The following is a 15,192-nucleotide window of genomic DNA, read 5'->3' as shown; positions in this document are numbered from 1 at the left end:
GAGGGAGAAGCAGGCTCCCAAGGAGCAGGGAGCCTGATGCGGGACTCGATCCCAGGACCCTGGGATCATGGCCTGAGCCGAAGGCAGACGCTTAACCATCTGAGCCACCCAGGCGCCCCCAATAAAAAATTTTTTAAGACTTTATTTATTTGTCAGAGTGAGAGCTGAATTTGAGGGAAACTTTTGAGGCATTCCCCCTCTAAAGTCTGTTATCTTTTCAAGGTCAGACGGGGAGATCATCTTGGAGTGTTGAGCCAGCATCACCTTATTGGGTACATTGTTTAGTTTTTAAAGATTTTATTTATTTATTTGAGAGAGAGAGAGCCCGAGCAGGGGGAAGGGTAGAGGGAGAGGGACAAGCATACTCCCGGCTGAGCAGGGAGCCCAACGTGTGGGGGCTCAGTCCCAGGACCCTGGGATCATGACCTGAGCTGAAGGCAGACGCCTAACCGACTGAGCCACCCAGGTGCCCCAGTAGGGGAGATTTTAGAAGTTCTGATAGGATTGAGTTGTTATTTGGCCCAAACCAGAGTTCTTTTAATCAGACCAACAATTACTAGATTTCTAATATCTTTTATTTCCTGGGGCCAATGTTTGGGTGTCTCTTTAATTTTTCTGATTATCATTTGGGAGAATATCCCTTTGGAGTATGACGGAGGTTTGGCTATTGAGTTCTTTGAGTGGCATTTTTTTTTTTTTTTTGGTGGAAATATTAGTGAGGTGGTTTCCTTTGGCCTGCAGGGAATTGAATCTGGAATGCCTGGGAACGTTAATAATAGCCAGAGCATCTGGTTAATATGTGACATCTAATAAATTTTGAGCATATGAGACATTTTTAATTTTGCTATTTATTGGAGGGAAGGACACCTTGTTTTCATAATAGTGTGAGGTCATGAGCTACCCCAAGGGCATATTGACTATCAGTACAAGTGTTTGTGCTTTTGCCCTTGGATAATGTATAAATTGGTGTATGGGCTTACCTAATGCAACCTATTTGGCTGAAATAAAGGTGCTGCCTCAGGGACTTCAGAAGGAGTTGTAATAGCGTACCCAGCACAGTGGTTTTCATCTTTTAAATAGGAACCATCAATAAACCATAAAAAATCTGCATTAGTTAGAGGAGTTTGGTGTACATTTCCGTGGGGAGTCAAAAGGTAATTTGTCAGCATTAAGCAGTCATGAGGGATTTTGTCTGGATCCAAATGTAGTTCTTGCCCTAAATATCAGATGCCCTAGGGGCATCTGGGTGGCTCAGTTGTTAAGCGTCTGCCTTTGGCTCAGGTCGCGATCCCAGGAGCCCCGCATTGGGTTCCCTGCTCTGCGGGAAGCCTGCCTCTCCCCTCTCCCACTCCCCCTGTTTGTGTTTCTGCTCTCACTGTCTCTGTCAAATAAATAAAATCCTAAAAAAAGAAAAAATATCAGATGCCCTAAATATCACACTTGAATGAGCAAACTGCAAGTTTTTTGGGAGACTTTGTCTCTTGAAGGCCAAAAGTGTTTGTTTTTGTAAGGTTTTATTTATTTTAGAGAGAGAGACATGTGCGCACAAGCTGGGGGTAAGAGCAGAGGGAGAGGCAGACTCCTCACTGAGCAGGGAGGCAAGTGCGGGTCTTGATCTGGGATCATGACCTGAGCCACCCAGGCGCCCTGAAGGCCAAAAGTTTTGATGACGGATGCATGCTGTCTCTCCTGTGAAAGGGAAGCAGAGCAGCTAATCATCTACATCTGTAAGAAAGTAGAGCCTGCAGAAAAGTTCATATCCTCCGAATGAGCTTATAAGGGTTGTGAAAGGTTAAGAAAGACTGTGAAACCTGAGGCATGACTGTCCAGGCATATTTCAGTTCTCAAGTGAAAGTAAAAAAGATACTGGCTATCTGTATCACCTGGAATACTAAAAGTGCACTGCATAGATGAATTCTAGTGAAAAATTAGCTTTCAGTGGGGAGGGCTATATGGGAGAACAATGGGGGGCTGAGGGATAACGATGTTACTGCTTGGAGGTCTTATACAAACCCTCATCTTTGCCCATTGGTTTTATTCACAGGTAAAGTAGAAGTAGTACAGGAACCTGGTGCAGGGGATAATGAGGCCCCGGGCCTTGGTGATTGTTTTGGGCTTGATGCCTTGAAGGGCTTCTTTATTTATAGGGTATTGATTAATTCTGGGGAGAGGTTTCGAGGGATCTGTCTGGATTTTGGTGGTAGGTGTACAGTGGATTCTACCGGTATCAGTTGAAGATGTGCCCATAAAAACAATGGTAGCAGTTCCAATAGGGACCGGTGATCAGTGTCTCCAGACTCAGCTCTGGTGCCTTCAGAGAGGGAGCAAATAAAAGGTGTTTAAAGGTCATTTAATTTGGGCACCTGGGTGGCTCAGTCATTAAGCATCTGCCTTCGGCTCAGGTCATGATCCCAGGATCCTGGGATAGAGTCCCACATCAGGCTCCTTGCTCCGCGGGAGGCCTGCTTCTCCCTCTCCCGCTCCCCCTGCTTCTGTTCCCTCTTTGGCTGTGTCTCTCTTTGTTAAATAAATAAATAAAATCTGAAAAAAAAATATGTAAAAAAAGGTCATTTAATTCACCAGTTTAGCTGTTTTTGATTACCATAGTCAAGTTCTGGAATTACTTCCCCATCTGGGAGGAAGAAATGCAGGTGATACTTTTTTAAGAAATCTTGGCACAATATACAAATGGGAGCAAGGAACTCAGAAGGAAAGGGTGTGCATCTCTCAGAGGGCTAGAGAACAGCGAATTCAGAGACAGGAGCCTGTTGAGGTTTATTAGATACCCTGTTGGCATTGTTTTAGCACTCTGAGGCAGGGGCTGCTTAATAGCAGCAGGCTTGAGTACTGAGCGTAGCTCCATTGTCCCAGGATCTGAAGAGAGATTTTTCCACATCACTTAGGAGAAGTGATTGGGAAGAGCTTTGATAACTTCTCAGAGCCCCGTCACAGGGAATTTGGAGCACACTGGAAAGACTGACTAGTGGCCTGGGAGCACCTGGAGCAGTTATATCTGTAACAATCTTTTTTTCTGTGACTGGGCTCTTTGCAATAATCGCAGAAACTAGAAGGTTTTGGTTTTGTTTAGGGGCCTTCATGTGCTAGACTTGACCATTGAGAATTTTACGGTCTTCCTTGTAGGTGAGTAGGTAGTAAGTGTGCTGATTTGTCAGATCTGGGGTGGACATAGTTTCCCATTCCATCGTGGTCCTTTTAACTAAAGGAGAAAGATCCTGGTTGATAAACACAGAGTTAAGTGCTACCCTGGATTCAACATAAAGGATCAGGACTTCAGAGAGTTTGTGCACATGTGTGGGGGAGGGGCAGAGGGAGATAATCTTAAGCAGGCTCCACGTCCAGTGCAGGGACCAATGCACGGCTCGATCTCACAACCCTAAGATAACGACCTGAGCCTAAATCAGGAGTCAGATGCTGGGGCACCTGGGTGGCTCAGTCAGTTAAGTGGCTCCCTTTGGCTCAGGTCATGATCCCAGGGTTTGAGATGGAGTCCCACGGCAGGCTTCCTGCTCAGTGGGGAGTCAGCTTCTCCCTCTCCCTCTGCCCCTCTCCCATTCATTCTCTCTAATAAATAAATCTTAAAACAAAAGTCAGATGCTCAACTGACCGAGTCACCCGGGCGCCCCAAGACCAGGAATTTTTTTAAAAGAGAATTTGGAATTGACTAATGGTCATGAACAGGTTCATCAGATTTTTGTGTGCAAGCCTCAGTTTTGTTTTAATCAACAGGATTAGGAAAAGCTGCTGTATTTGCCTAGTGGAGATTTCCAGTGAGAGTTCTAGCATTTTGCTAAAATAGGGGTTTGTTTCTCTAGATCCTTCTCAGGAGGTTCGATTCCAGTAGTTTTATCCATTCTCTGGCCTGGCCCTCATGAAGCATGTGGACTGATGTAAATCTGGGAAACCAGGTTGGTAAGGTTGAATGACTATGTTAAACTGTTCAGCAAACGTCTCAAGGACCTCAGTCATTTTAGGAAATAGTTTAGCTATGGCTTGCAATTCACCTTTAGTCTGGGGAACATAAGAAATTTGGATCCTCAGAAGGCTTAACTTTAAAGTTTTTTTTTTTTTTTTTAAGATTTTATTTATTATTTGACAGAGAGCACAAGCAGAGGGAGAGGGAGAAGCAGGCTCCCCACTGAGCAGGGAGCCTGACGCGGGGCTCAATCCCAGGACCCTGGATTATGACCTGAGCCGAAGGCAGATGCTTAACCGACTGAGCCACCCAGGTGCCACTAAAGGGGCAGGTTTTAACAGCTTCAGGAGAAGTGGGAGTGGGGAGTCGGAGCAAAAGGATGTTCTGCAGATTAAATGGAAGAAAATGGTGCCAGAGGGGGAGCCTGAGCTAGAGAGGCTTCCACATGTCTGGAGACAGAAAATGCAAGAGGGTAAAAGAGGTCTCAAGACATTTTGACTTTTTCCAGTTGTTTGCCTCAAGTTCATTTAGGAGTATTTTGTTAAGAGGAAAACTTAGAATCCTGATATTTTCTGGAAGCCCAAAGGTACTAATTAAAATAGGCTTCTTCTTTTTTTGTAAGCCATGTTTAATTTTGAGAGAGACATTTTTGGGGAGAAGTTTCCCATAGTGCCCATTGAAGTTCTAAAAAAAAATTAGATTAAGTCCATCCACTTAGAAATGCATATGAGGAGGGCCCATCGTTTTTTATTTTTATTTTTATTTTTTAGATTTTATTTATTTGTCAGAACACAAGCAGGGGGAGTGGCAGGCAGAGGGAGAAGCAGGCTCCCCACTTAGCAAGGAGCCTGATACGGGACTTGATCCCAGGACTCTGGGATCATGACCTGAGCCGAAGGCAAACTGTTAACTGAGCCACCCAGGCACCCCTATTTTTTATTCTTTTTTTTTTTAAGATTTTTATTTATTTATTTGACAGCATGGGAGTGCACAGCAGGGGGAGGGGCAGAGGGAGAAGCAGACTCCCTGCGGAGCAGGGAGCCCCACATGGGGCTGGATCCCAGGATCCCAGGATCATGACCTGAGCTGAAGGCAGATGCCCAACTGACAGAGCCACTCAGGTGCCCCTATTTTTTATTCTTTATACTCATTTTTGTCATGAGACTGGTTTCTCATTCATTCATAATACCAAAAACTTAAATCATTTTTTTCCAGTGTCCTCTTCCCAAAGTCCACCAGGATCACATCTATAGTCAGAGAGAGTGATAAAGAATGATTTCTAGCTTTAAGAGTGACAACAAAATAGAAAAGACTGTGGGGTGTAGCAGTAACAGTACACTCAAAAGGACTTCTTAACTGGATTTTGTTTGTTCGATGAATGCTGTTCAAGGAAGCAAGATTTTTGTTTTGGTTTGGTTTGGGCTGTGTGTGTGTGTGTGTGTGTGTGTGTGTGTGTGTGTGTGTGTGGTGCCCTAAGGAAGTGAGATTAATTCTTAACTGGATTTTGTTTGTTAGATGAATGCTGTTCAAGGAAGCAAGATTTTTGTTTTGGTTTGGTTTGGGCTGTGTGTGTGTGTGTGTGTGTGTGTGTGTGTGTGTGTGTGTGTGTGGTGCCCTAAGGAAGTGAGATTAATTCTTAACTGGATTTTGTTTGTTAGATGAATGCTGTTCAAGGAAGCAAGATTTTTGTTTTGGTTTGGTTTGGGCTGTGTGTGTGTGTGTGTGTGTGTGTGTGTGTGTGTGTGTGTGTGTGTGTGTGGTGCCCTAAGGAAGTGAGATTAATTCTTTCTTGGGCAGTTACAGTAGTTTTTATCTAGAAGGCAGAAGGAATGGCTTGATGCTAAACCTAATTTGTAAGAAGCGCCATTTACATTAGAAGAAGGGAATGTTGGTCATTTTTAGTGTTTGGAATGTTCTCCCTTATCATTTATAGAGACATGTTTGCAGAAAGCATTTCTCTTGATCAGTCGTGGTCAGAGAGTAGTTTTGTCTGATGATGTGATATTCTTCTTTTCAGTGTATGTCTAGGCCTTGTAGGCAGTGCAAAGGTCAGTTCTTAGTCCTGTGGAACAATTTTGCTTTTCTCCTTTTCTAGTTACTGAAATAATTTCATGCAGTGCATTGGATGCTTTGCATAAAGTACCTCACCTAAAATGCATGTATTACTAATCACGCATTTCTTAGCAAACTACATGACTTTTGTTACCTCTTCTGTGAGTCAAATGAGGCTTATAAGTTTAAGTAAATTGCCAAAGAACACAAACCAAGCAAGAGACAAAGTCAGGATCTCTTTTCCAATAAAGCCTCTCTTGTTCAGGTACTACGGTCCTGGGACTAATTTTTCAAGATTCCTCATATGCTAGACAGTATGGACTGAAAAATAGCCAATTTAGCACAAATATTGAAAGCACTCTAGGATGTGGATATATAGGCATGAAAGAAGTTTTGGGTCCTTTTTTTTTTAAGATTTATTTATTTTAGAGAGCGCGCGCATGTGGGTGAGCCAGGGGAGGGGCAGAGGGAGAGAAACAGACTCCCTGCTGAGTGGGGAGCCCAACATGGGGCTCAGTCTCATGACCCTGTGGTCATGACCTGAGCTGAAATCAAGAGTCAGAGGTTCAATCAACTGAGCCACCCAGGTGCTTAAGAAAGAAGTTCTTGTATTGTTGGTGCTTATGTTTTTGTGAGATAAGTGAGCTGGTTCAATGAGGAAGCTCTGCTTTCTAGGTAGAAAATTAAAGGCATTGAAGGAAAAATGCTAGGTAACATAGGGAAGCTGGGAGGTGTGATGTGTATGTTGTCTTTGGAGGTAGGGGCCTCAGTGGGTGAGAATATCCCTGATCATTTTCTTCCCACTAATATAAGTTAAACTGTATGAGGAACTGCTTGTGTGTGGATGTAGACAGTGGGCAGCAATACCTAAAGTCCTGCATCCTGGGATTAACAACAGTGGTTCCCCAGAGAGATTAAGGTATAGACATGGTGCTTCTTGGCGTGTGTGTCTGTGTGTATCTAGATCTATCTACTTGGGAGAAATTGCTGATTGTGTGACTGGTAAGATACAATAGATGAGCTTGGAGCATCTTATAAAATTGGGAAGCGCTTAAATAAACCACAATTGAGATGGTGTGTCAAAGGGACACAAGAGCCAACTGAGAGAGATCCCAAATGTCAGAGCTGCAACAATTCGAACAAAAAAAGTGTGTTGCTTTATATAACAAAGTACAAGATAAATATACGTGAGCACGATGGTTCTTGTGATGAGTGGATAAATTCAGGAAATAAATATGCAGATGCTGATTTACTGCCTCAGGGTACAGAAATGCTTTCTGGTGTTCTCTTTCAGTATGTTTGTTTTATCGTTTAACACTTGACTCTTTAATCCATATAGAATTTATTTAGATACAGTAGATAGCAGAGTTAGATATTAGCACAATTTATCATATATTTTATTAAATCTTTGTAGACCTTCAAGGGATCATCTGAGTAGCTCACAGCTTTGCAACATTGACACTGCTTACGTTTTTTATCAGACAATGTTCTTTGCCAAAGGGAACACTGTGTGTGTGTGTGTAAGAGAGGATCCCTAGACGTCTGCAGCAACACAACCACCTCCCCAAGTCATGACAATCAAAGGTGTCTCCAGGGATTGCCAAATATCCCCTCGTGGCACAACCCCCTCCTTGCCCCATGACAAACAACGGGTCAGTTCGTGTGGTGGCAACAGACCATTAAATGATCATTTCTCATTATTTTTGTACTTGGTGCATCTGGGGAAACTTGAACTTCGTTCTTTATTTGCACTAATTTCCTGACTACCCTTTGGACTTACTTGCAGAGATACCATTTAGAATTATTTCATTATGGGGCAGAAAATAAGATTCTGAGGCAAATTTGATTGGAATTAAATTCTTTAAGTTTTGTGGCTGTCTGTAGGGAGATGTGCGTCATTGAATTCAGGAGTCTTCCACGCACCAAAGTTGACTTGGAGGCGATGCTTCTGTCTCTTCCTCAGGAACCACTAGACTTTTCTCCACATAGATCCTGCACATGGTGTAGACCGTGACCTTCAAATTTTGTATATATTTTGCAAGATGCGATTGTAGTCTAATAATCTATGTTAATGTGTATAGTATGTATTTACACAATGTTACACAATGTTCAGCTGAAACCAAGAGTGGGTCACTTAACTGACTGTGCTACCCAGGTGCCCCATTAGTGCAGATTTGAATAAGGCTAGAGGGGAAGAATAAAGATGTTTCTGAGTCACACAAAGGAGCCCACCCTAGGCAATGAACCATTTGTCCCAATTTCCCAATCAGGTGAAGTGTGTTCAGTGGCAAAGCTTGGTCTGAGTCTGGCAGCCTGGTGCTGAATCTGAGCACCCCTACTGATGGCCTTTGTAATGTGAGACAGATCACTTCACCCTATGTCGCAGTTTCCTCTCTCATCAAATGGGATCGTATTAATACTTCCTTACTAAGAAGTCTGTGAAGATGAAGAACAATGAGCCGATCCACCTATGGTGCTGAGTGGAGTGCCTTACACTTAGTAAGCCTCCCTAATGTGTCTATTATTAATGTGAGCATTCCTGTTACTACTCTCATCGTCATTGTCCTCATTGTCTCTAAAGATTTAGGATTAGGAAGCAAAACTTCTCTCAGTGGTGTGTATGACATTTTACACTACAGATGAATTGATGTCCCTGGAAATGTAAGAGTGCATCTGGCCTGTGACACTCTGGGAGGTAATGCCTTTAATAATATTCTGTGATGACTATTTTGATTTCTTGTTTGGGTGGTACTTTCCCATACTTTGAAACCTTCACTAATTTGTACCTTCCCCATCAGAACAATTTGGTTGATTCTTCCTCCTACTGCCACCTAAAACACCATGTTAACATTTCAATCAGATCATGAACAAACAATTTTTAAAAAATGTAAACCTAGGGGGCATCTGCTTGGCTCAGTTCACTAGAGTATGCAACTCTTGATTCCGAAGTCATGAGCTCAAGCCCCATGTTGGGTAAGGAGCCAACTTATTAAAAAAAAAAAAAAAAACAACTAAACGCGCCCCCCCCTTTTTTTAAAGATTTATTTATTTTAGAGAGAGGGGCGCCTGGGTGGCTCAGTTGGTTAAGTGTCTAACTTTGGCTCAGGTCATGATCCCAGGGTCCTGGATCAAGCCCTGTGTCAGGGTCCCTGCTCCCTGCTTGGTGGGGAGTCTGTTTCTCCTTCTCCCTCTGCTACTCCCTCTGCTTATGTTCTCTCTCTCTCTCTCAGATATTTTTAATTTTATTTATTATTATTTTTTTAAAGATTTTATATTTTGACAGAGACAGCGAGAGAGGAAACACAAGCAGAGGGAGTGGGAGAGGGAGAAGCAGGCTTCCCTGTGAGCAGGGAGCCTGATGTGGGTCTTGATCCCAGAACCCTGGGATCATGACCTGAGCCGAAGGCAGACACTTAACGACTGAGCCAACCAAGCGCCCCAAATAAAATATTTTCTAGAAAGAGCGTGGGGCGAGGTGGGGGGCCTGGAGGGGCAAAAAGAGAGGGAGGGAGAATCCTCAAGCCAACTTCCCCTTGAGCGCAGAGCCTGATCCAGAGCTTGATCCCAGGACCCTGAGATCATGACCTGAGCTGAAATGAAGTTGGCTACATACCAACTGAGCCACGCACCCCAAAACACAAACCTGTATCTTGATGTTCTTCCATTTAACGATAGTTCATGCTTTCCACCACAAGAAGGATCAGTTGCTACCTTGTCTTCTATTCAGAGCTGAGAGCAACTTCTTGAACCTTGGTTAACTCATTCCATTAGGGGCATAGTTCAACCTCATGGGAAAAATATCTCCATATGTACAAAGAACTCCCTGAGTACTGTAAGTGGAGCTTTTTGTTTGGCTTAGGAGACCATTTTGTAGAATGGATCTTGAATTTTCACAGGCTTTCTTCAGTGCAGGTGGATGCACCAACACTCTTGAGTACATTATGGCCTTCATGTTGCCATGATTAGAGGTCAACAACTACCTGCTCTTAGCAAACACAACCTCAAGATAACATGTCTAGTATGCCAATCACAGTGATAAAAAGGGCCTTTGAGAGCACTGTGTTGCGACCTCAGGACAGGACCAGACTGTCCCTGTTGTTACCTGAGCAGAACAATTCATTACGTATATTTTTTGTTTTTAAGTAGGCTCCACACCAAGCCTGAAGCCCAACACTTGGCTTGAACTCACGACCCTGAGATTAAGACATGAGCCCAATTCAAGAGTCAGATGCTTAACCAACTAAGCCACCCAGGCACTCTGAGAAGAACAATTGATGGCTATTTGTGCAGGAAGCACATAGCATTTTCTGTCCAGATGGGGCCACTACTGGAACTGTACAATTCCCACGGGTGCCAATGAAAGTAGGGCAGGGAAATGCAGAGATGAAATGTAGCTTTTTCAGCACCATCTTCCTGATGCTCAATGGTGTGAGAGAGGGGAGCCAGACTTCTGCATCTTCTCTGGTGAATGCACATTCTTAGTATGTTTTATATGAGGTGGAGATGAGTTAGGAGATAAACAAAAACAACACAAAAGAACAAAAACCAGAGGTGTTCCTAACTTCAGGAAATCAGTGATTTCCTGGGAACCAGCTCCCAAACTATTGTTTTCCAAATAGATCTGAAAGGGACAAGGAAAAACATACTGAAATGGAAGTATCTTCTCCATCTCCTGATTCTTGGGGCAGAATAAAAACTTCTTCTATTGTCTGGCTGACTGGCTGTTGATGTTACTGCCTGCAGTGTCCCCATTGTGGGAAGAGCACTGGCTGAAAACTGGCCCTCCTTTTGTCTTCATTGAGATCAGTTATGGTTCTTTACCTCTGCCCTTCAGTTGCCACCTGATAGATGGCTCCAGGAATGCTTTTAATCCCTGGGCATGGTGGAGATACTGCTTCAGTGCAGGTGGATGCACCAACACTCAGTGTTGGTGGAGGATTTAGGTGGCTCAGTTTGACTCAGATGATCTTAACGGTGACCACTTCAGAGAACTGAGAGGTAGTGATCTCTCACAGAGTGATTCCATCATTGTCAGAATGAAGGCCACTGCCTAGTATCCTAGACTCACCCATCAGCGGGATTGTTAATTTGATGAAACCCAGTTTTCTGGAAAGTCTCATTATAGATGGGATTAACTGGTGTAATCACAAGAAAGGAATGGGTCAGGACCATGGGGAGTGATTGGATCGCCGGTGAGAAAGAGTCCCTGCTTATATTTGCACATGGTATCTGAGTTTTCATGTCAGAAACATTTTCTAGGGGCACCTGGGTGGCTCAGTCGGTTAAGTGTCTGCCTTTGGCTTGGGTCCTGATCCTAGGGTCCTGGGATTGAGCCCCACGTGGGTCTCCCTCTTCCCCTCCCCCTGCTTGTACACTCTCTCTCAAAAATAAATGAAAAAAAATTTTTTTCTTCTGAATTTAACCATTCTAAATACCTCTTCTTAAGTGCTGGTTTTGGTTCCAGCCTTGTTTTTCTGACTTTGAAGTTCTGGAAGGATGCCTACCTATTGCATCCCTGGTACTGTGCTTGTGAGCATTTTGGGCAAAATCATGACAGAGTCCAATTGTCAAGAATCAAAGATCAAAATGGAGCTGTCTCCCGGATGCACAAGAAAGCTAATTGCTGAGACAACAGGTTTGCGGCAAGGAAAAATTACTTGATTTGCAGCCAAAGGAAGAGACGTGAACACTAATTCACCTCCCTGAAGAGGGAGAAAACAAGTTTGTGTGTGTGTGTGTGTGTGTGTGTGTGTTTGTTTAATAATCAGGGGTGTGATAATATATATTTCGATGAAAAGGGTGGGGAAATTTAAGATTATGCACGAGGAAAGATGGAGCATGCGCACTGAACTAATACAGGTAATACTCTTCACGTTAAGGTGGAGACAACACCAGGAAGAGGCAAAATTCCGCTCCTGAGGTCAAGAAGTTGTCTTAGGACAAGGAGGAGGCGTTTTGGCCATGCTCTGAGAGCCGGTATAAACTGGTTGGGGTCTTAGGCTGGGTTAGTTGCTAAGGAATGTAGGACCTTTCCTATTCATAGGCCGGAACTGTATTAGTTTACCTTGAGCCCTGGCTTTTGCAGAGATAGCTGGTGGATTTTAGTGAGGTCTGAAGAGACAACAGCTGATACGGGCTAAAAGTCTCCAAAAGACAAGCTTTACATTTCCTGCTAGTTTGAACCTCATGAACGCTATGGTGCAGGGTTTCAGAGCTAGCCTAATTATTGCGCCTAGAGAAGTGACTTTTAAGTGTGTTTGCAAAGAAGGGTCAGACTTCTAGGAGTGTCCTGGCAGCCCTAAGTTACAACGCACGTGTTCCTAGACAGGACGCCTTCTGGCCGGGTTAAGCTCAGGTACAGAACCCCCGGCCCTGCTGTCACTCAGGCATGAGGGGGCGAGGCCTTGTGAACTGTCCAATCAGGGGCGTCGGCTGGCCGGTGGGTGGGGCGTTGCTGTGCAACTGCGGCGCTGGTCCCTGCTCTTTTCAGCTTCTCTGTGTATCCCGGGTCACCTGCTTTTAGGGGCCACATTGCCCTGGTGTTTCTGTTCCGCTTTGGTGTGTATGTTCGCGGGACTTGGAGGGAGGCCACTGGGTAGCGCAGGAAATGTACAAATGGTGAGTGCGCCCGTGGTGTCTGGTGACGGGGTAGGACGTGTCGCTGGCCGCAGGAGCGATCCCGCGGTGGTCGGACTGATCTCCCCGGTGTCTTCTCTGGAGTGTGCGGACCGGGGCCCGGTGGCGCCGCTCCGACCTGAATCCCTTACGTCGCGTGGCGTGACTGCGGGGACCTCGTTCCTGCGCACCCCCACTTCGGCCCCGGATCCTCAGGGCAGCTCTGCGCCCGCAGCCGCGTCTCCTCCGATTGAGCGGTGACCGCGGGGAGGGTCGTCAGGGGACCGTCATGGCTCGTTCTCGTTTGTGCATGGGAGGCGCTGTGGTCTGTGGGGTCCCCAAGCCCTCCTTTGTCCCCACTGGGGGCCTGTTTCCTCCTGAACGTTCCAGATGTTTGGGAAGCAAGGTCTGAAATCCACAACCCTGTTTTGCTAGCCGAGCCCTCCTTACGGCTGGTAGTAAATGCCTGGACTTCAATTACCTCCTGCCTGCCGAATTGCCAGATTACCATCTTTCATTCTCAGCATCATTACCAACTGTTGGTTCTCCGTGGTTCTAACAGTCCCAGTATTTTAATTGTTCATCATTTCCCCACAGTGAATGGATGGCTCATTTTATTTTATTTTATTTTAAAGATTTTATTTATTTATTTGACAGAGAGAGACACAGCGAGAGAGGGAACACAAGCAGGGGGAGTGGGAGAGGGAGAAGCAGGCTCCCGGCTGAGCAGGGAGCCCGATGCGGGGCTCGATCCTGAGACTCCGGGATCATGACCCGAGCAGAAGGCAGACGCTTAGCGACTGAGCCACCCAGGTGCCCCTGGATAGCTCATTTTAAATGGTTTATTTTTTGTTTGTGGATATTTACATCCGAAGAAAGCAAAGAATAACTACTTGGAACTATGTTTATGAAATTCTTGTGCTTTTCCTCCCAGGATCTTTACTGAGTGCAGGCGCCTGGGTGGTTCAATGGGTTAAGGAGTCGACTCTTGGTTTTGGCTCAGGTCGTGATCTCAGGGTTGTGAGCTGGAGCGCCCCCACCAGCTCCGGGCTCAGTAGGGAGCGGCTTCAGCAATCTCTCCCTCTGCCCCTCCCCCGGCACGTGCTGTCTCTCTCTCTCTCTCTCTCTTTCAAATAAACCTTTAAAAAAATAAAAGTTCTTTTTTTTTTAAAGATTTATTTATTTATTTGAGAGAGCGAGAATGAGAGAGAGAGAGTACATGAGAGGAGGGGAGGGTCAAAGGGAGAAGCAGGCTCCTCGCTGAGCAGGGAGCCCAATGCGGGACTTGATCCCGGGACTCTGGGATCATGACCCGAGCCTAAGGCAGTCGCTTAACCAACTAAGCCACCCAGGCGCCCCTAAAAATTCTTTTTTAAAAAGATTTTATTTATTTATTTGTCAGAGAGAGAGCACGAGCGGGGTCGGCGGCAGGCTGAGGGAGAAGCAGACTCCCTGCCGAGCAAGGAACCCAGTGCAGGGCTGGGCTCCATCCTAGGACCCTGGGATCATGACGTTAGCCAAAGGCAGACGCTTAACCAACTGATCCACCCAGGGGTCCCCAAAAATTAAAAAAAAAAAAATTTAAAAAAACGATTAAAATATAATTTTAATCATTTATTTTTTAGTTTTTTAAAAATAGGCCTTATTTGGGGCGCCTGGGTGGCTCAGGTAGTTTGGTGTCTGCCTTTGGCTCAGGTCATGATCCCAGGGTCCTGGAATCGAGCCTCACATGGGGCTCCTTGCTGGGCAAGGAGCCTGCTTCTCCCTCTCCCTCTGCTTACTGCTCCCCCTGCTTGTGTTCCCTCTGTTACTATCTCCCTCTCTGTCAAAGTCTTTTAAAAATAGGCCTTATTTGTTTATTTCATGTAAGTTCTACACCCAGTGTGGGGCTTGAACTCAGAACCCCAAGATGAAGAGATGCATGCTGTCCAGCCTGAACCAGCCAGGTGCCTCTGCTTGTATTAAAAATTCTTGTTCCCCTTTTTCCCTCACAGCATGGGTAGTGACATTCTCAAATCTGTTCTTTTAGTTTGGTTTGTTCAAGGGATTTCCGGGGCTTAGATGTGCAGACCAGAAGTGTTCAAGTATAATTAAGAATTTATAAAACTCTTTCTTGGCCTGGAAATAATAAACATTTTTCATTCAATTTTTTGTTTGTTTTTAAAAATTTTATTTATTTATTTGAGAGAGAGGGAGAGAGCACAAGCAGGGAGAGGAGCAGAGGGAGAGGGACAGACTCCCTGCTGAACGGGGAGCCCTGTATGGGGTCCAGTCCCAGGACCCTGAGATCCTGACCTGAGCCTAAATCAGACGCTTAACCGACTGAGTCACCCAGGTGCCCTTAATCTTTTTTTGAAAACAATAATTACTTGTGGAGTTTCATATTGAGCTATCAGAGTGCCTTACAATTTTCTGCCCTCCATATATAAACACGAGGTTTGAGTAATTTTGCTGGATTGTTCAAACAATGAGTTTGTGTCACTTAAAATATCAGTGGTGGTCCAAAGCACCTCCAGGAGGAAGCAGAGGCCTGAGGTCAGTGTTTCTAAGATGAGGCTTCCCCTTGAGCTTGAAAAGGGAAGTGGTTGAAG

The sequence above is a fragment of the Zalophus californianus genome, chromosome 1 (assembly GCF_009762305.2).
Source record: "Zalophus californianus isolate mZalCal1 chromosome 1, mZalCal1.pri.v2, whole genome shotgun sequence".
Classification (NCBI taxonomy): domain Eukaryota; kingdom Metazoa; phylum Chordata; class Mammalia; order Carnivora; family Otariidae; genus Zalophus; species Zalophus californianus.
This window is presented reverse-complemented; position numbering follows the sequence as displayed.